The 20,518-nt window shown below is 37.1% G+C and overlaps 1 long non-coding RNA gene across 1 annotated transcript in view; it reads right to left on the reverse strand.

The window, feature by feature from the left end:
• The window catches only part of LOC141560893 (uncharacterized), a 104,990-nt gene that overhangs the window by 31,606 nt on the left and 52,866 nt on the right, over nucleotides 1-20,518 (reverse strand). The gene's annotated exons all lie outside the window — the stretch shown is intronic.

The following is a 20,518-nucleotide window of genomic DNA, read 5'->3' on the forward strand; positions in this document are numbered from 1 at the left end:
TGAGTAGTAAAAGTATTAGAAGTAGGAATAATAGTAGCAGAATAAGTAGTAATAGCAATGGTAATAATACTAGGAATAGGAGTTACACTAGTAGTAGTAGAAATAGTAATAGTAAAGGTAGTATTACAAATAATAGTAGTAGTGGTAGTAGAAGGAGTATTAATAGGAATAAGAGCAATGATAGTAGTAGTAGCAGGAGGAAGAGAACTAGAAGGAATGGGAGTAGTATGAATAGTAACAGTAATAAGAGTGGGGAGTAATTGTAGTAGTTGGTGGAAGAGTAATAGTAGTAATCTTATGAGTGATACTAATAGGAGTAGGAAGAGGAGTAATAGTAGAAGTAGTAATAATAATAAGTGTAGGAGTACGAGTAATAATAGTAGTAGTAAGAATAGTATCTGACATTTACACAGTGCTTCACCATCTCCAAAGTAATATAGACCATGTTTTCTCTGATGCTACCCCTAAGGCTCAGACCCACCCTTGTGGGAACAGCCAGACTTTCCCATCCTTGAGCCAGGGAAATGCATGTCCTGTTAGTTAGGGTTCAGTAGCTCTTTTCCAGGCTTCAGGGAAGAAACAAGATCTTTCACCATTTTGGCTTCCGATATCGTTACCCCACCAACCACACAGAGGATGTGGAGTGGATGGTCACCGGGATGAGGTCGGCTCACCTGTAATATTCACCACAACAAGGATGGGGACAGCCCTCATACAAACATGTCAGGTTAATATATGACTCATTAATGATCAAATAAAGATCTGCCTTTGGACATAATGTTTGTAGATTTTCAGCTGTGGAATCAGAATTTTAGAACTAGAAATGTAGTCTCCTAAAGGTCATGGAGCTCAACTCTCTCATTTAACATGTGAGGAAACTGAGGCTCAGGGAGTTTAAGTGATAATAAAAAGTCATGCAGGTAAGAAATAATCAGCAGAGCAAAATTCCACTTGTTTAATGTTACTTTATTACAATGTCTTTTCCATACCCCATCCCACCAATTTTTTTTTAAAGAGTTAATATATTTAGCTATAGGTTAAAAGATTGAAGTATGGAAATATACACACACATATATGTTTGAATCTTGTGTCTGCCTTTTACAACCTGTATGCGCTGTAACAATATACTAAATATACTAAACCAGCCTGAGTCTCAGTAACTTTCTCTGTAAAATATGGAAGCAGAAACCCTGAAATATTCCTGCCAGCTCAAAATCCACAATGCTGTGACTCTACAAATATTTCTCAAAGGCTTATTCTCTGTGGAGAAAAAATGATTGTACCATTCCCATTTTACAGATGAAGATATTGAGGCAAACACAGATTAAGTTACTTGCCCAGAGTCCTACAGCTGGTGTTTGAAATCAGGTGCTGATTCAAGTGTGGTCCAACAGTGTTATGCACTGTACCAGCCAGCTGCCAATAATTTTAGAAAAGGTCTTCATCTCTATGTAATTGAATTCAACAAGCATTTATGAAAGCTCTAATATGAGCAAGTCATCTTTTTTTCTGGGAACCAGGAGTAGGATGATGAAAAAGAAAATAGTTTCTGAACTCAAAGAATCTGCTTTTGATTGTTTGTTTGTTTTTAAAGGTAGGCTCTCTATTTCCCATATTATTTGTACTTCTAGTACACATAGGGTTAGTCAGCAACCTGGCCCTACCTTGAACCCCTTATTAACACTGACTGCAGGAGGGAAGCTGCAGATACATTATCTCTATTTAGCTGCTTTACCTTCATGATCATGCTAAATGTTATTTTAAGTAGATCCCGTGGCCCGAACATGCGTTCAATAGAGCCAGAATCTGGTCACAAATGGTTCAGTATCTGAGCTGCTTCAGCAGTGGCTTATAGGATGCCTGAAAAGGTAAAATGTTACAGCATAAGTGAAAGATATGTGTCCATTTGGTCTACTGGAATAACCATCCGCAAACTGGAATTTTTGCAGGTGGGGGAAGAGGGGAGGAAAGAGAAGTCGAATATTTCCCAAGCCAGATAGAAAGCAACCATTTTAGCTTCTATAATATTGACGAATAAAATATAATAGTTTAATACTGACCTGAAAGCAGTCTTAATCTTTGACAGGAGAAATTGGTATGATGCTGATGAGGGCCAGAAAGGATCTCTTTTTCCAGTAATTTATTTACTGATTTACCTAACCCTCCATTGACTCAGTCATTATCTATGTATATTTAATGCAGCTATTTATTCTCTTCTGCCTATAAACCCCTTTTCTACCTATAAATCTCTTTTCTACCTAAAAATCACTTTTTTTATCTAATAATCTGTTTTCTACTTATAAATCGCTTTAATTACTATAAATCTCTTTTCTACTTATATATTGCTTTTCTTCCTATAAATCTCTTTTCTGCCTATGAATCGCTTTTCTTCCTATAAATCTCTTTTCTACCTATAAACTTTTCTACTATAAATCTATCTTTTCACTTATCTATCCATCATTATCTTTTTAACTATGCATCAAGTGTATCTATTCAATCTATTTGTCTATACTATCTATCCCATCCATCCATCACCAGTTATCTATGTATCTAGTCTAATAGTCTATTTGTCCATTCATCCATTCTTCTATACACACATCCTACTCCCTTTGCTTTCAGGATCCAACTGGGTTGTTGTGGCGAGATCATCATCTTTAAGTCAGAAAATCTTGGGTGTTCTCAGGCATGTCACAATGAGCTAGAGCATGTCACAATGGGCATCACACAATGAGGTCTCCATGGAGAAGGTAAGCAAGGCAACTGCTCGTCAGATGAGGATTTTGCTAGGGCTGTATGCGGAGGTTTTCTTTTAAATTTTTTTAGGAACCCTTTTTATTTAGAAAACATATGAATTGGTAAGTTTTTAACACTGACGCTTGTGAAACCTCCTGTTCCAACTTTCCCCCTCCTTCCTTCCACCTCCTTTCTTAGATGACTGGTTATTACATGTTAAATATGTGAAAATATATGCTTAATCCAATGTATGTAAACATATGTATGTAATTATCTTGCTTATGCAGAGATTTTCTTCCTAGATTATTATTAGAATAGAATTAGAAAATTAGAACTCTAAGTCTTCCTGCCTTGAAGCCTCTGCCTTCCATCCACTGTACCATCTCACTGAAACCCTTTCTGGTGTTGTAATGGTTAAGTTGTCCACTGCTAGAAAGGCAATAAATTGGTCATGGCCCTAGAAAATTTAACAGTACTGAGCACATTTGGGGGCGGAGCCAAGATGGCAGAGAAGATACACACCACTGTGTAAGCTCCTTTCTTCCCTCACAACCAACTAGATTTAATCAGCCTCAGAAATAGCGTTGGACTGATAGAATCCACAAGGACTGGAAGCACGACTTACCAGCTGAAGAGAATCTGGAGTTTCAGCAGGAAAGGCCAGCTCCCAGGGGAGGAAGTAGAGAGGCCATCGCAGATCCCGGGGGTGACTCAGCAGATCTCGGCACCAGGGCTGTGGCTGATACAGGCAATCCAGGCTTTTACCTCGGGGAAGTTAAGAGATTGAAGAGGGGGCTGGGCGGTAACTCATAGTGCCTGGCTCAGCTGGCTGGAGGCTGTGGAACAGAAGTCCCAGAGAAGCGGAACCTTTGAACTAGGGACCGCGGTTTCTGGCAGACACTTCCAGTTTCAGAGCAGGGGCTTTTCAGGTCACCTGCTACTGACATCCACGCCCTACAAGGATGCATAGGCCAGGCTTTTTGTCGCCTTTACTGTTCAATCTCAAACCTCAGGGAAGCCACTAAAACACAGCGCCCTCAAGGCATCAGCAGTGCTAGTCACCTCTGAGGCACTTCCAGGGAGGGGGTGGGGAACTCTCTCCCAGAGCTCTCTCTTAGCTCAGGCTCAGGAGCCGCTGCATCCATCTGGTCTGGAAGGAACCTGGCAAAGAAATAAATAAATAATTTCCTAACCCAGGGACAGACCCCAAAAGATTTTTCAAGTATGAGCAAAAAGCCCAGAAAAACCAGAGATTCCTTCTACACAGAGAAAGAGCGGGTATCCAACCCCGAGGAAATTAACAGCAGAGAGTCAGCAGATAACAACCTAAAGGGGAATGATTCCTGACCCCCATCACATAACTCTCTCCTAGAAGAGACTATTAAAATGTTAAGCGAGTTTGAAGAAAAATCGGGAAAGGAAAGGGAAGCTATGATAGAGAATAACAACATCCTGAAATTGGAGTGGAAAAAATAAAGAATTCACAGGAGATGCAGGGAAACAAAATTTGTGAATTAGAAAAGGTAAAAAAAATAACAGGAAAGTAGGATTTCTGAATTGGAGAAGATAAAAAAGTCTCAAGAAAATAGGATTTCTGAATTAGAAAAGATAATAAAGTCCCAAGAAAAAAGGATTTCTGAATTGGAAAAAGAAAATTCTCAAAAAAAAATTAGGGAAATGGAAAAAAATTCAATAGAGCAAAATAATTCATTTAAAAATGAAATTGGGCATTTACAAAAAGAAGTAAAACCTGTGAATGAAGAAAATAACTCCTTAAAAGTCAGGATGGAACAAATAGAAATGAATGATTCATTGAGAACCCAAAAATCAGTCAAACAAAACAAAAAAAAAATGAGAAGCTGGAGAACAACGTCAAATATTTACTGGGAAAATGTATAGAACTGGAAAATAGATCTAGGAGAGATAATCTGCGGATCATTGGACTTCCCAAAAACTATGACCCAAAAAAAGAGCCTAGATTCTGTTTTATAGGAAATTATCAAAGAGAACTGTCCAGAGATAATAGAAACAGAGGGGAAAGTAGATGTGGAAAGAATTCATCGAACTCCTTCTGAAATAGACCCTAAAAAAAGAACACCAAGGAATATTGTGGCTAAGCTGCAGAATTACCACATAAAGGAGAAAATCCTGAAAGCAGCTAGAAAAAAACAATTTAAATACCAAGGTGCCACAATAAGGGTCACACAAGATCTGGCTGCCTCCACATTAAAAGATAGAAAGGCCTGGAACCTGATATTCCTAAAGGCAAAAGATCAAGGATTGCAACCAAGAATAAACTACCCAGCTAAGTTTAGCATCTTTTTCCATGGAAGAAGATGGTCATTCAATGAAATAGAGGAATTCCATATGTTTCTAAGAAAAAAACCAGACTTAAACAAAAAATTTGATCTACATCCACAAGACTGAAGAGAAACAGAAAAAGGTACACAGAACCCTTGACAACTATATCTCTGTTGTGGGTATATAGAAAGTACGCATGGATAATTTGATTTTAAAGATATAAAAGAAAAAAAAAAGGAGGGGATGTAGTAAAGGGAAGGGGGTAGTATCAGAAAAAGGGGAAGGGAGTGATAAAAAGAGGGAAACTACATCCCAGGAAGAGGCATAGAAAATACACCATATCTTAGGGAATTTAGAGAGGGGGAGAATCATTGTGTAAATCTTACACTCATTAGAAGAGGCTCAAAGAGTAAATAATTGTCATATTTGTTTTTCAGAGAATTCTCTCACCTCGTTAAAAGGGAGGAGAGGAAAAGGGAAAAGGAAAAGGAGAATAAGCTAAGGGACTTGGAGGGAGGAGGGAGGAATACAAAAAAAAAAACAAGGGAGGGCTGTGTGTCACAAGGGGGGTCTATAAATTGAATAATGGGGAAGGGGTTCAGGGGGGTCAAGGGAAAAAGCATAATCTGGGGATAATATGATGGCAGGAAATATAGAATTAGCAATTTTAACTGTAAATGTGAATGGGATGAACGCTCCCATCAAACGGAGATGGATAGCAGACTGGATCAAAAATCAGAATCCTAAAATATGTTGTTTACAGGAAACACACTTAAAGCAGGGAGATACATATAGAGTAAAGGTAAAAGGTTGGAGCAGAATCTATTATGCTTTAGGTAAAGCCAAAAAAGCAGGGGTAGCTATCCTTATCTTAGATCAAGCAAAACAGAAGTTGATCTAATTAAAAGAGATAAGGAAGGAAACTATATCCTGCTGAAAGGTAGCATAAATAATGAAGCCATATCGATACTAAACATATATGCACCAAGTGGTATAGCATCTAACTTTCTAAAGGAAAAGTTAAGAGAGTTGTAAGAAGAAATAGACAGTAAAACTATAATAGTGGGAGATCTCAACCTTGCACTCTCAGATTTAGAGAAATCAAACCACAAAACAAACAAGAAAGAAATTAAAAAAGTAAATAGAACATTAGAAAAACTAGGTATGATAGACCTTTGCAGAAAACTGAATGGCAATAGAAAGGAATATACTTTCTTCTCAGCAGTTCATGGATCCTATACAAAAATTGACCATATATAAGGACATAAAGATTTCAAAATTAAATGTAGGAAGGCAGAAATAATAAATGCCTTCTTCTCAGATGACAATGCAATAAAAGCTACATTCAGTAAAAAGTTAGGGATAAATAGACCAAAAATTAATTGGAAACTGAATAATCTCATCTTAAAGAATGACTGGGTGAAAGAGCAAATTATATAAACAATTAATAATTTCACTCAAAATAATGACAATGATGAGACATCATACCAAAATCTGTGGGATGCAGCTAAAGCAGTAATAAGGGGAAATTTTATATCTTTAGAGACTTATTTGAAGAAAATAGAGAAAGAGAAGATTAACGAATTGGGCTTGCAAATTAAAAGGCTAGAAAAAGACTAAATTAAAAACCCCCAACCAAAAATTAAACTTGAAATACAAAAATTAAAAGGAGAAATCAAAAATATTGAAAGTAAAAAACTATTGAATTAATAAATAAAACCAAGAGTTGGTTTTATGAAAAAGCTAATAAAATAGATAAACCTTTGGTAAATCTGATCAGAAAAAAGAAAGAGGAAAATCAAATTGTCAGTCTTACAAATGAAAAGGAGGATCTTTCCACCAATGAAGAGGAAATTAAAGAAATAATAAGGAGTTACTTTGCCCAACTTTGTGCCAATAAATTTGATAATTTAAGTGAAATGGATGACTTCCTCCAAAAATATAGACTCCCTAGATTAACAGAGGAGGAGATAAATTGCTTAAATTGTCCCATTTCAGAAAAAAGAAATAGAACAAGCTATGAATCAACTCCCCAGGAAAAAATCCCCTGGACCAGATGGATTTACATGTGAATTCTACCAAACATTTAAAGAACAATTAGCCCCAATGCTATATAAACTATGTGAAAAAATAGGGGATGAAGGAGTCCTACCAAACTACTTTTATGACACAGACATGGTACTGATACCTAAACCACGTTGATGGAAAACTGAGAAAGAAAATTACAGACCAATTTCCTTAATGAATATTGATGCTAAAATCTTAAATAAGATATTAGCAAAAAGACTTCAGAAAATCATCTCCAGGATAATACACTATGATCAAGTAGGATTTATTCAAGGAATGCAGGGCTGGTTTAATATTAGGAAAACTATTAATATAATTGACCATATTAATAATCAAATTAATAAGAACCATATGAGCATCTCAATAGATGCAGAAAAAGCATTTGACAAAATCCAACATCCATTCCTACTAAAAACTCTTGAGAGTATAGGAATAAATAGATTATTTCTAGAATAATCAGGAGCATATATTTAAGACCTTCAGTAAGCATAATATGCAATAGAAATAAACTGCAACCTTTCCCAGTAAGATCAGGAGTGAAACAAGGTTGCCCACTATCACCATTACTATTCAATATAGTACTAGAAACGCTAGCCTCGGCAATAAGAGCCGAGAAAGAGATTCAAGGAATTAGAGTAGGAAATGAGGAAATCAAGCTATCACTTTTTGCAGATGACATGATGGTATACTTAGAGAACCCCAAAGACTCTGCTAAAAAGCTTTTAGAAAGAATTCAGAATTTCAGCAAAGTGGCAGGATACAAAATAAATCCACATAAATCCTCAGCATTTTTATATATCACTAACAAAATGCAACAGCAAGAGATACAAAGAGAAATTCCATTCCAAACAAATGTTGAGAGTATAAAGTATTTGGAAATCCATCTACCAAAGAATAGTAAGGAATTATATGAGAAAAATTACAAAACACTTGCCACAAAAATAAAGTCAGATTTAAATAATTGGAAAGACATTCAGTGTTCTTGGATTGGCCGAGTGAATATAATAAAGATGACAATACTCCCCAAACTAATCTATTTGTTTAGTGCTATACCAATCAGACTCCCAAGAAACTATTTAAATGACCTAGAAAAAAATAACAACAAAATTCATATGGAAGAATAAAAGGTCGAGAATATGCAAGGGAACTAATGAAAAAAGTCAGAGGAAGGTGGTCTATGTGTACCTGATCTAAAGCTATATTATATAGCAGCATTCACCAAATCCATTTGGTACTGGCTAAGAAATAGACCGGTAGATCAGTGGAACGGATTAGATACAAAGGACAAAAAAGGGTACATCTATAGCAATCTAATCTTTGACAAATCCAAAGATACCAACATTAGGGATAAAAATTCATTATTTGGAAAAAAACTGTTGGGAAAACTGGAAATTAATATGGCAGAAATTAGATATGGATCGACACTTAACACCATATACCAAGATAAGATTAAAATGGGTCCATGATTTAGGCATAAAGAATGAGATCATAAATAGATTAGAGGAACAGAGGATAGACACTTGTGGAGGAGGAAGGAATTTATGACCAGAAGAGAACTAGAGATCATTATTGATCACAAAATAGAAGATTTTGATTACATCAAACTAAAAAGTTTCTGTACAAACAATACTAATGCAAACAAGATTAGAAGGGAAGTAACAAATTGGGAAAATATTTTTAAAAGCAAAGGGTCTTACAAAGGTCTCATTTCCAAAATATATAGAGAACTGACCCTGATTTAGAGGAAACCAAACCATTCTCCAATTGCTAAATGGTCAAAGGATGTGAACAGACAATTCTCAGATGAAGAAATTGAAACTATATCCACTCATATGAAAGAGTGTTCCAAATCACTACTGATCAGAGAAATGCAAATTAAGACCACTCTGAGATACCACTACACACCTGTCAGATTGGCTAAGATGACAGGAACAAATAATGATGAATGTTGGAGGGGATGTGGGAAAACTGGGACACTAATACATTGCTGGTGGAGTTTTGAAAGAATCCAGCCATTCTGGAGAGCAATTTGGAATTATGCCCAAAAAGTTGTCAAACTGTGCATACCCTTTGACCCAGCATTGCTGTTATTGGGATTATTTCCCAAAGAAATACTAAAGAGCAGAAAGGGACCTGTATGTGACAAAATGTTTTTGGCAGGTCTTTTTGTTGTAGCTAGAAACTGGAAGTTGAATGGATGTCCATCAATTGGAGAATGGTTGGGTAAATTGTGGTATATGAAGGTTATGGAATGTTATTGCTCTGTAAGAAATGACCAGCAGGAGGAATACAGAGAGGCTTGGAGAGACTTAAATCACCTGTTGCTGAGTGAAATGAGCAGAACCAGAAGATCACTATACACTTCAACAACAATACTTTATGACGATGTATTCTGATGGAAGTGGAAATCTTCAACATAAAGAAGATCCAGCTCACTTCCAGTTGATCAATTATGGACAGAAATAACTATACGCAGAGAAGGAACACAGGGAAGCGAATGTAAATTGTTAGCACTACTGTCCATCTAGCCAGGTTACTTATACCTTCGGAAGCTAATAATTAATGTGCAACAAGAAAATGGTATTTATACAATATATTGTATCTAGGTTGTATTGTAACACATGTAAAATGTATGGGATTACCTGCCATCGGGCGGATGGAGTGGAGGGAGGGAAGGGATAATTTGGAAAAATGAATAAAAAAATAAAAAAAGAATAAAATAAAATTTAACACTACTGATAGGAGAGTAATAATAGTAATAGAAGTAAGAGTAACAATAGTAGTAGTAGTAGTAATGATTATAGTAATAGTAGGGAGAAAGGAAAAGAGGTAGTAGTAGGAGGAGGAGGAGTAGAAGAAGTAGGAGTAGTATGAGTAGTAAAAGTAATAGAAGTAGGAATAATAGTAGCAGAATAAGTAGTAATAGCAACAGTAATAATAATAGGAATAGGAGTTACACTAGTAGTAGTAGCAGTAATAGTAATAGTGAAAGTAGTAGTAGAAATAGTAGTAGTGGTAGTAGAAGGAGTATTAATAGGAATAAGAGCAATGATAGTACTAGTAGCAGGAGAAAGAGAACTAGAAGGAACAAGAATAGTATGAATAGTAACAGTAATAAGAGTGGGAGTAATTGTAGTATTTGGTGGAAGAGTAATAGTAGTAATCATAGGAGTGATACCAATAGGAGTAGGAAGAGGAACAATAGTAGAAGGAGTGGTAATAATACTAGGGGTAAGCGTACGAGTAATAATAGTAGCAGTAAGAGAATTATCTGACATTGACACGGTGCTTCACCATCTCCCAAGTTCTATAGAACATCTCCTCTAATGCTACCCCTAAGGCTCAGATCCACCCTGTGGGACCAGCCAGACTCTCCCATCCTTGAGCCAGGGAGACGTTTGTCCTGTTATTTCGGGTTCGAAACCTGTGTTCCAGGCTTCAAGGTAGAAACGAGATCTTTCACCATTTTGGCTTCTGATACCATCACCCCACCAACCACAAAGAGGATCTGGAGTGGATGGTCACCGGGAGGAGGGCGGCTCACCTGTAACAGTCACCACAACAAGGATGGGGTCAGCCCACAGACAAGCATGTCAGCTTAATGTTGCTACAAATGAACTATATAAAATCCAAGAGAAAATATATGACTCATTAATGATCAAATACAGATCTTACATTAGGAGGCAATGTTCCTTGATTTTCCGCTGTGGAATCACATTTTTAGAACTGGAAATGTGGTTTCCTAGTGGTCATGAAGCTCAAGTCTCTCATTTAACATGTGAGGAAACTGAGGCTCAGGGAGTTTAAGTGATAATAAAAAGTCATGCAGGTGAGAATTAATCAGCAGAGCAAAATTCCACTTGTTTAATGTTACTTTATTACAGTGTCTTTTCCCTATCCCAACCCACCACTATTTTAATATATATTTTTATAATATTATCCCTTGTATTCATTTTTCCAAATTATTCCCCCCCTCCCTCCACTCTATCCCCCCGATGACAGGCAATCCCATATATTTTACATGTATTACAATATAACCTAGATATAATACATGTGTGTAAATACCATTTACTTGTTGCACAATAAGCATTTGATTACGAAGGTACATGTAACCTGGGCAGACAGATATTAGTGCTAACAATTTATATTCACTTCCCAGTGTTTCCTCTCTGGGTGTAGCTACCTCTGTCCATCATTGATCAACTGGGAGTGAGTTGGCTCTTCTTTATGTTGAAGATTTCCACTTCCATCAGAATACATCCTCATACAGTATTGTTGTTGCAGTGTACAGTGATCTTCTGGTTCTGCTCATTTCACTCAGCATCAGTTGATGTAAGTCTCTCCAAGCCTCTCTGTATTCCTCCTGCTGGTCATTTCTTACTGAGCAATAACATTCCATAACCTTCATATACCATAATTTACCCAAACATTCTCCAACTGATGAACATCCATTCTTCTTCCAGTTTCTAGCTACATAAAAAAGAGATGCTACAAACATTTTGTCACATACAGGTCTCTTTCCGCTCTTCAGTATTTCTTTGGGATATAAGCTCAGTAGTAGTACTGCTGGGTCAAAGGGTATGGACAGTTTGATAACTTTTTGGGCATAGTTCCAAATTGCTCTCCAGAATGGCTGGATTCTTTCAAAACTCCACCAGCAATGTATTAGTGTCCCAGTTTTCCCACATCCCCTCCAACATTCATCATTATTTGTTCCTGTCATCTTAGCCAATCTGACAGGTGTGTAGTGGTATCTCAGAGTGGTCTTAATTTGCATTTCTCTGATCAGTAGTGATTTGGAACACTCTTCATATGAGTGGATATAGTTTCAATTTCTTCATCTGAGAATTGTCTGTTCACATCCTTTGACCATTTAGCAATTGGAGAATGGTTTTGTTTCCTCTAAATCAGGGTCAGTTCTCTATATATTTTGGAAATGAGACCTTTGTCAGAACCTTTGCTTTTAAAAATATTTTCCCAATTTGTTACTTCCCTTCTAATCTTGTTTGCATTAGTATTGTTTGTACAGAAACTTTTTAGTTTGATGTAATCAAAATCTTCTATTTTGTGATCAATAATGATCTCTAGTTCTCTTCTGGTCATAAATTCCTTCCTCCTCCACAAGTGTCTATCCTCTGTTCCTCTAATCTATTTATGATCTCATTCTTTATGCCTAAATCATGGACCCATTTTGATCTTATCTTGGTATATGGTGTTAAGTGTCGATCCATATCTAATTTCTGCCATATTAATTTCCAGTTTTCCCAACAGTTTTTTTCCAAATAATGAATTTTTATCCCTAATGTTGGTATCTTTGGATTTGTCAAAGATTAGATTGCTATAGATGTACCCTTTTTCGTCCTTTGTATCTAATCCGTTCCACTGATCTACCGGTCTATTTCTTAGCCAGTACCAAATGGATTTGGTGACTGCTGCTATATAATATAGCTTTAGATCAGGTACACTTAGACCACATTCCTCTGACTTTTTTTTCATTAGTTCCCTTGCAATTCTCGACCTTTTATTCTTCCATATGAATTTTGTTGTTATTTTTTTCTAGGTCATTTAAATAGTTTCTTGGGAGTCTGATTGGTATAGCACTAAACAAATAGATTAGTTTGGGGAGTATTGTCATCTTCATTATATTCGCTTGGCCTATCCAAGAGCACTGAATATCTTTCCAATTATTTAAATCTGACTTTATTTTTGTGGCAAGTGTTTTGTAATTTTTCTCATATAAATCCTGACTATTCTTTGGTAGATGGATTCCCAAATACTTTATACTCTCAACAATTGTTTGGAATGGAATTTCTCTTTCTATCTCTTGCTGTTGCATTTTGTTAGTGATATATAAAAATGCTGAGGATTTATGTGGATTTATTTTGTATCCTGCCACTTTGCTGAAATTTTGAATTATTTCTAATAGCTTTTTAGCAGAGTCTTTGGGGTTCTCTAAGTATACCATCATGTCATCTGCAAAGAGTGATAGTTTGATTTCCTCATTTCCTACTCTAATTCCTTGAATCTCTTTCTCGGCTCTTATTGCCGAGGCTAGTGTTTCTAGTACTATATTGAATAGTAATGGTGATAGTGGGCAACCTTGTTTCACTCCTGATCTTACTGGGAAAGGTTGCAGTTTATTTCTATTGCATATTTTGCTTACTGACGGTCTTAAATATATGCTACTGATTATTCTAAGGAATAGTCCATTTATTCCTATACTCTCAAGAGTTTTTAGTAGGAATGGATGTTGGATTTTGTCAAATGCTTTTTCTGCATCTATTGAGATGATCATATGATTCTAATTAATTTGATTATTAATATGGTCAATTATACTAATAGTTTTCCTAATATTAAACCAGCCCTGCATTCCTTGAATAAATCCTACTTGATCATAGTGTATTATCCTGGAGATGATTTTCTGAAGTCTTTTTGCTAATATCTTATTTAAGATTTTAGCATCAATATTCATTAAGGAAATTGGTCTATAATTTTCTTTCTCAGTTTTCGATCGACCTGGTTTAGGTATCAGTACTATGTCTGTGTCATAAAAGGAGTTTGGTAGGACTCCTTCATCCCCTATTTTTTCAAATAATTTATATAACATTGGGGCTAATTGTTCTTTAAATGTTTGGTAGAATTCACATGTGAATCCATCTGGTCATGGGGATTTTTTCCTGGGGAGTTGATTCATAGCTTGTTCTATTTCTTTTTCTGAAATGGGACTATTTAAGCAATTTATCTCCTCCTCTGTTAATCTACGGAGCCTATATTTTTGGAGGAAGTCATCCATTTCACTTAAGTTATCAAATTTATTGGCATAAAGATGGGCAAAGTAACTCCTTATTATTTCTCTAATTTCCTCTTCATTTGTGGAAAGATCCCCTTTTTCATTTAGATTTTCCTCTTTCTTTTTTTCTGATCAAATTTACTAAAGGTTTATCTATTTTATTGGCTTTTTCATAAAACCAACTCTTGGTTTTATTTATTAATTCAATAGTTTTTTTTTTTTTTACTTTCAATATTATTGATTTCTCCTTTTAATTTTTTTTATTAAAAGTTTAATTTTTGGTTGGGGGTTTTTTATTTGGTCTTTTTCTAGCTTTTTAAGTTGCAGGCCCATTTCATTCATTTTCTCTTTCTCTATTTTCTTCAAATAAGCCTCTAAAGATATAAAATTTCCCCTTATTACTGCTTTAGCTGCATCCCACAGATTTAGGTATGATGTCTCATCATTGTCATTATCTTGGGTGAAATTATTAATTTTTTCTATAATTTGCTGTTTCACCCAGTCATTCTTTAAGATGAGATTATTCAGTTTCCAATTACTTTTTGGTCTATTTACCCCTAACTTTTTACTGAATGTAGCTTTTATTGCATTGTCATCTAAGAAGAAGGCATTTATTATTTCTGCCTTCCTACATTTAATTTTGAGATCTTTCTGTCCTAATATATGGTCAATTTTTGTATAGGATCCATGAACTGCTGAGAAGAAAGTATATTCCTTTCTATTGCCATTCAGTTTTCTCCAAAGGTCTATCATACCTAGTTTTTCTAATGTTCTATTTACTTTTTTAATGTCTTTCTTATTTGTTTTGTGGTTTGATTTCTCTAAATCTGAGAGTACAAGGTTGAGATCTCCCACTATTATAGTTTTACTGTCTATTTCTTCTTACAACTCTCTTAACTTTTCCTTTAGAAAGTTAGATGCTATACCACTTGGTGCATATATGTTTAGTATTGATATGGCTTCATTATTTATGCTACCTTTCAACAGGATATAGTTTCCTTCCTTATTTTTTTTAACTATGTCAACTTCTGCTTTTGCTTGATCTTAGATAAGGATAGCTACCCCTGCTTTTTTGGCTTTACCTGAAGCATAATAGGCTCTGTTCCAACCTTTTACCTTTACTCTGTATGTATCTCCCTGCTTTAAGTGTGTTTCTTGCAGACAATATACTGTAGGGTTCTGATTTTTGATCCAATCTGCTATCCATCTCCGTTTGATGGGAGCGTTCGTCCCATTCACATTTACAGTTAAAATTACTAATTCTGTATTTCCTGCCATCATATTATCCCCAGATTATGCTTTTTCCCTTCACCCCCTGACCCCCTTCCCCAATATTTAATTTATAGATCCCCCTTGTGACGTGCAGCCCTCCCTTTTTTTAGTATCCCTCCCCCCTCCCTACAAGTCCCTTCCCTTATTCTCCTATTCCTTTTCCCTTTTCCTCTCCCCCCTTTTAATGAGGTGAGAGAAAATTCTCTGAAAAACAAATATGACAATTATTTACTCTTTGAGCCTCTTCTGATGAGAGTAAGCTTTACACAATGATTCTCCCCCTCTCTAAATTCCCTCAGATATTGTGTATTTTCTATGCCTCTTCCTGGGATGTAGTTTCCCTCTTTTTATCACACCCTCCCCTTTTTCTGATACTACCCCCTTCCTTTTACTACATCCCCTCCTTTTTTTTTCTTTTATATCAGTAAAATAAAATTATCCATGCATACTTTCTATATACCCACAACAGAGTTACAGTTCTCAAGGGTTCTGTGTACCTTTTTCTGTTTCTCTTCAGTCTTGTAGATGTAGATCAAATTTTTTAAGTCTGGTTTTTTTCTTAGAAACATATGGAATTCCTCTATTTCATTGAATGACCATCTTCTTCCTTGGAAAAAGATGCTAAACTTAGCTGGGTAGTTTATTCATGGTTGCAATCATTGCTCTTTTGCCTTTTAGAATATCAGGTTCCAGGCCCTTCTATCTTTTAATGTGGAGGCAGCCAGATCTTGGGTGACCCTTATTGTGGCACCTTGGTATTTAAATTGTTTTTTTTTTCTAGCTACTTGCAAGATTTTCTCCTTTGTGTGGTAATTCTGCAGCTTAACCACAATATTCTGTGGTGTTCTTTTTTTAGGGTCTATTTCAGAAGGAGTTCCATGAATTCTTTCCACATCTACTTTCCCCTCTGTTTCTATTATCTCTGGACAGTTCTCTTTGATAATTTCCTGTAAAATAGAATCTAGGCTCTTTTTTTGGTTATAGTTTTCAGGAAGTCCAATGATTTGCAGATTATCTCTCCTAGATCCAATTTCCAGGTCTATAGATTTTCCCAGTAAGTATTTGACGTTGTTCTCCAGCTTCTCATTTTTTTTTTTTTGTTTTGTTTGACTGATTCTTGGGTTCTCTGTGAATCATTCATTTCTCTTTGTTCCATCCTGACTTTTAAGAAGTTATTTTCTTCTTTCACAGTTTTTAGTTCTTTTTGTAAATGCCCAATTTCATTTTTAAATGAATTATTTTGCTCTATTGAAGTTTTTTCCATTTCCCAATTTTTTTTTGAGAATTATTTTTTTCCAACTCAGAAATTCTATTTTGTTGAGATTTTTTTATCTTTTCAAATTCAGAAATCCTACTTTACTGTGATTTTTTAACCTTTTCTAATTCACAAATTTTGTTTCCCTGCATCTCCTGTGAATTCTTTATTTTTTCCAACTCCAATTTCAGGACATTGTTATTCTCTATCATAACTTCCCTTTCCTTTCCCCATTTTTCTTCAAACTCTCTTAACTTTTTAATAGTCTCTTCTAGGAGAGAGTTATGTGATGGGGGGCAGGAATCATTCCCCTTTAGGTTGTTATCTGCTGACTCTCTGCTGTTAAGTTCCCCAGGGTTGGATACCCACTCTTTCTCTGTGTAGAAGGAATCTATGTTTTTTCTGGGCTTTTGCTCATACTTAAAAATCTTTTGGGGTCTGTCCCTGGGGTAGGAAATTATTTATTTATTTCTTTGCCAGGTTCCTCCCAGACCAGATGGATGCAACGGCTCCTGAGCCTGAGCTAAGAGAGAGCTCTGGGAGAGAATTCCCCACCCCCTCCCTGGGAGTGCCTCAGAGGTGACTAGCACTGCTGATGCCTTGAGGGCGCTGTGTTTTAGTGGCTTCCCTGAGGTTTGAGATTGAACAGTAAAGGTGACAAAAAGCCCGGCCTATGCATCCTGGTGGGGCGTGGATGTCAGTAGCAGGTGACCTGAAAAACCCCTGCGCTCAAACTGGAAGTGTCTGCCAGAAACCACGGTCCCTAGTTCAAAGGTTCCGCTTCTCTGGGACTTCTGGAGCTGAGTTCCACACCCTCCAGCTGAGCTAGGCAGTGTGTGTTGCCTTGGGCCGTATCTGCCCACTTCTCAATCTCTTAACTAGTCTCAGGTGGGAGCTAGGGGCAATACCCCCCAGTGCCGATATCTGCTGAGTCACCCCTAGGATCTGGGAAGATCTAATCTATCTTTGAATTTTTAAAGTAGTTTAGATTTCTCCTTTGAACTGCTGTATTATAATCAGAGAAGAGCTAACAGCCTATGCCAAATACCTTTATCTCAGTGGCTTCTCTGATCCCAGAGCCCTTCCCAGCACGACCGACTCAGTATGCTAGCACCCGGCCGTCTGTGCTGGCCTCTCTTCTTCTTCCCCTGGGAACTGACCTTTTCTGTTGAAACTCCAGATTCTCTTCAGCTGGTAAGTCATGCTTCCAGTCCTTGTGGTATCTATCAGTCCAACGCTATTTCTGAGGCTGATTTATCTAATTGGTTGTGAGGGAGTAAGGACGTTCACAGAGTCCTGTGTTTCTTCTCCGCCATCTTGGCTCCGCCTTTTTTTTTCTTTTTTTAAGAGTTAATGTGTTTAGCTATAGGTTAGAAGATTGGAGAATGGAAATATACACACACATACACAAATATGAATGAACACTTAGAGGTAACATGATAGTATTAACAGGATCTGTTTGAATCTTGTCTCTGCAATTTACAACCTGTATGCACTGGGACAATATACTAAATATACTAAACCTCCCTGAGTCTCAGTGACTTTCTCTGTAAAATATGGAAGTAGAAACGCTGAAATATTCCTGCCAGCTCAAAATCCACGATGCTGTGACTCTACTTGAAAACAAATAGTTCTCAGAGGCTTATTCTCTATGGAGCAAAAATGATAGTACCATTCCCATTTTACAGATGAGGAAAATGAGGCAAACACAGATTAAGTGACTTGCCCAGAGTCCTATAGCTGGTGTTTGAAATCAGTTTCTAATTCAAGTGAGGTCCAACAATGTTATCCACTGTACCAGCCAGCTGCCAATAATTTTAGAAAAAGTCTGCATCTATATGTAATTGAATTCAACAAGCATTTATGGAACCTCTAATAGGAGCAAGTCATCTTTTTTCTGGGAATCAGGCATAGGATGATGAAAAAGAAAACAGTTTCTGAACTCAAAGAATCTGCTTTTGATTGTTTGTTTGTTTTTAAGGTAGGCTCTCTATTTCCCATATTATTTGTACTTCTAGTACATATAGGGTTAGTCAGCAACCTGGCCCTACCTTGAACTCCATATTAACACTGACTGCAGGAGGGAAGCTGCAGATAGATTATCTCTATATAGCTGCTTTACCTTCATGAACATGGTAAATCTTATTTGAAGTAGATCCCGAGGCCCAAACATGCATTCAATAGCGCCAGAATCTGGTCACAACTGGTTCAGTATTTCCTCTGCTTCAGCAGTGGCTTATAGGATGCCTGAAAAGGTAAAATGTTACAGCATAAGTGAAAGATATGTGTCATCAGATGAGGATTGTGGTCAGACTTTATGCGGAGGTTTCTTTTTAAAAATATTTTTTAGGAACCCTTTTTTGTTTAGAAAACATATGAAGGGGCAAGTTTTCAACACTGAGCCTTGTGAAACCTCCTGTTCCAACATTCCCCCTCCTTCCTTCCACCTCCGTGCCTGGGTGACCGGTAATTACATGTTAAATATGTGAAAATATATGATAAATCCAATGTATATAAAATATTTATACAATTATCTTGCTTATGCAGATATTTTCTTCCTACTTTTTTTTGTTGACATCATTTTCTGCAATAATATGTAAACTTTGAGGGAACTACCATTTTGTTTTTATCTTTATGTCTCCATGGTCTAGTGTAATATATGAGCCCTAGTAAGTATGAAATACATGTTTGCTCCTTGTTTAATTGTGCTTTGCTGAGGGATGAGGTGTGCTACCAAATGAATGATACGATCACAAAAGACACAGGGACCAGAATCTGGGGACATGAGTAGAAGCTGCCAGCGGGAAAAGAAACTAAGCCCACATATTGCTCTTGGGATGGAGCCTAGGGTTTGGCTGAAAAGCAGAAGGACCTAGGGCCACGGTTAACAAGCCAGACAGCTTCATCAGGTACCTTTCATCATATAGAATTTGGAAAACACCCCATTGAATGCTGCAGATGTAGAATCCTTGTTAATTAGGCCAGGGTTGTCTGTACAAGACAAGATCTGTTTCAATCTAGCCTCTAATTTGCTGACCTGTTGCCTCAGTTTCTTTAACTGAGTGTGTGGATAATAGCACCTACCTCCCAGTGTTGTGAAGGAGAGGATATATGTAAAGTGCTTAGCAGAGTGCTTGGTACATAGGAGTTTAATAAATGCTTGCTTCCTTAAGAAATATTGGTAAATTGGAAGTGATTCGAAGTGGAAAAATGGCAGAGCTACCATGGAAAAACTCCAACAGTTCTTGCCCTCAAGGAGGTGGTTTTCTGTAGATGAGACCCTCCAAGCCCAAGCCCAGAAGTGGAAAGCCCAAGATGGAGGATGAGAAGGTGCTGTCAGAGAGCAATCCAGACCTCCTTCTCTTCCACCCCCTGGGAGGATTCCCAATCCCAAACTAAGGACTAGCTCTGGAAGTTGGCTTGACTGGCTTGTTCAGGGCCTTCTGGGGCCCTTCATCCAATTAAGGCTGCATTCTGCTTGGGAGTTAGTTTGGTATCATTTCTTTGCCAGGGCCTGTTCATCAATTCACAAGAGGTATTGTTCCTGCTTTATCATTCAGTGCAAACATCTTTTGTGGCTAACCTGACATTTTCCACTATCTATGGAATCAAATCAGAAGGGGTTTTCCCATCTCCAATCTTGCCGGCTCCAGAGCACCCATTTGCTTTTCTAGCACTCTTCCTATCCCCCTTCTTCATCCAGGGGATTTAGGTTCCCAGCTGCTAAAGAAAGGTTAGATTTTCAGAAACAGAAGTTTTACATTTCAGTCATATAGATTATAATGAGCACAAGTCAAGCAGAAGAAACTTCAAAGGGGGAATGGGCAGATCCAGCACAAGCCTGTGGGGACACCAATTATTTTCTGGCTCAGCCTTCCCCTGGAGTTGAGGGGAAGCACCTGGATGCCAATCTCAAAGCCAGTCTCTTGTCCTTCTGAATTGCCCTCCAGGTGTGGAATTGCTGCTCTGCTCCTCCAGGAAGATCCAAAAGACTTCAGCAGGGCCAGTTCCTAGCTTCTCTGGGACTTCTCTGGCTAGAACACAACAGCCCTGCTGCTTGTTAACCCCCAATAGCTCTTTGCTCCCAGACTTTCAGACTG

This window comes from Sminthopsis crassicaudata, chromosome 3 (genome assembly GCF_048593235.1).
Source record: "Sminthopsis crassicaudata isolate SCR6 chromosome 3, ASM4859323v1, whole genome shotgun sequence".
Lineage (NCBI taxonomy): Eukaryota > Metazoa > Chordata > Mammalia > Dasyuromorphia > Dasyuridae > Sminthopsis > Sminthopsis crassicaudata.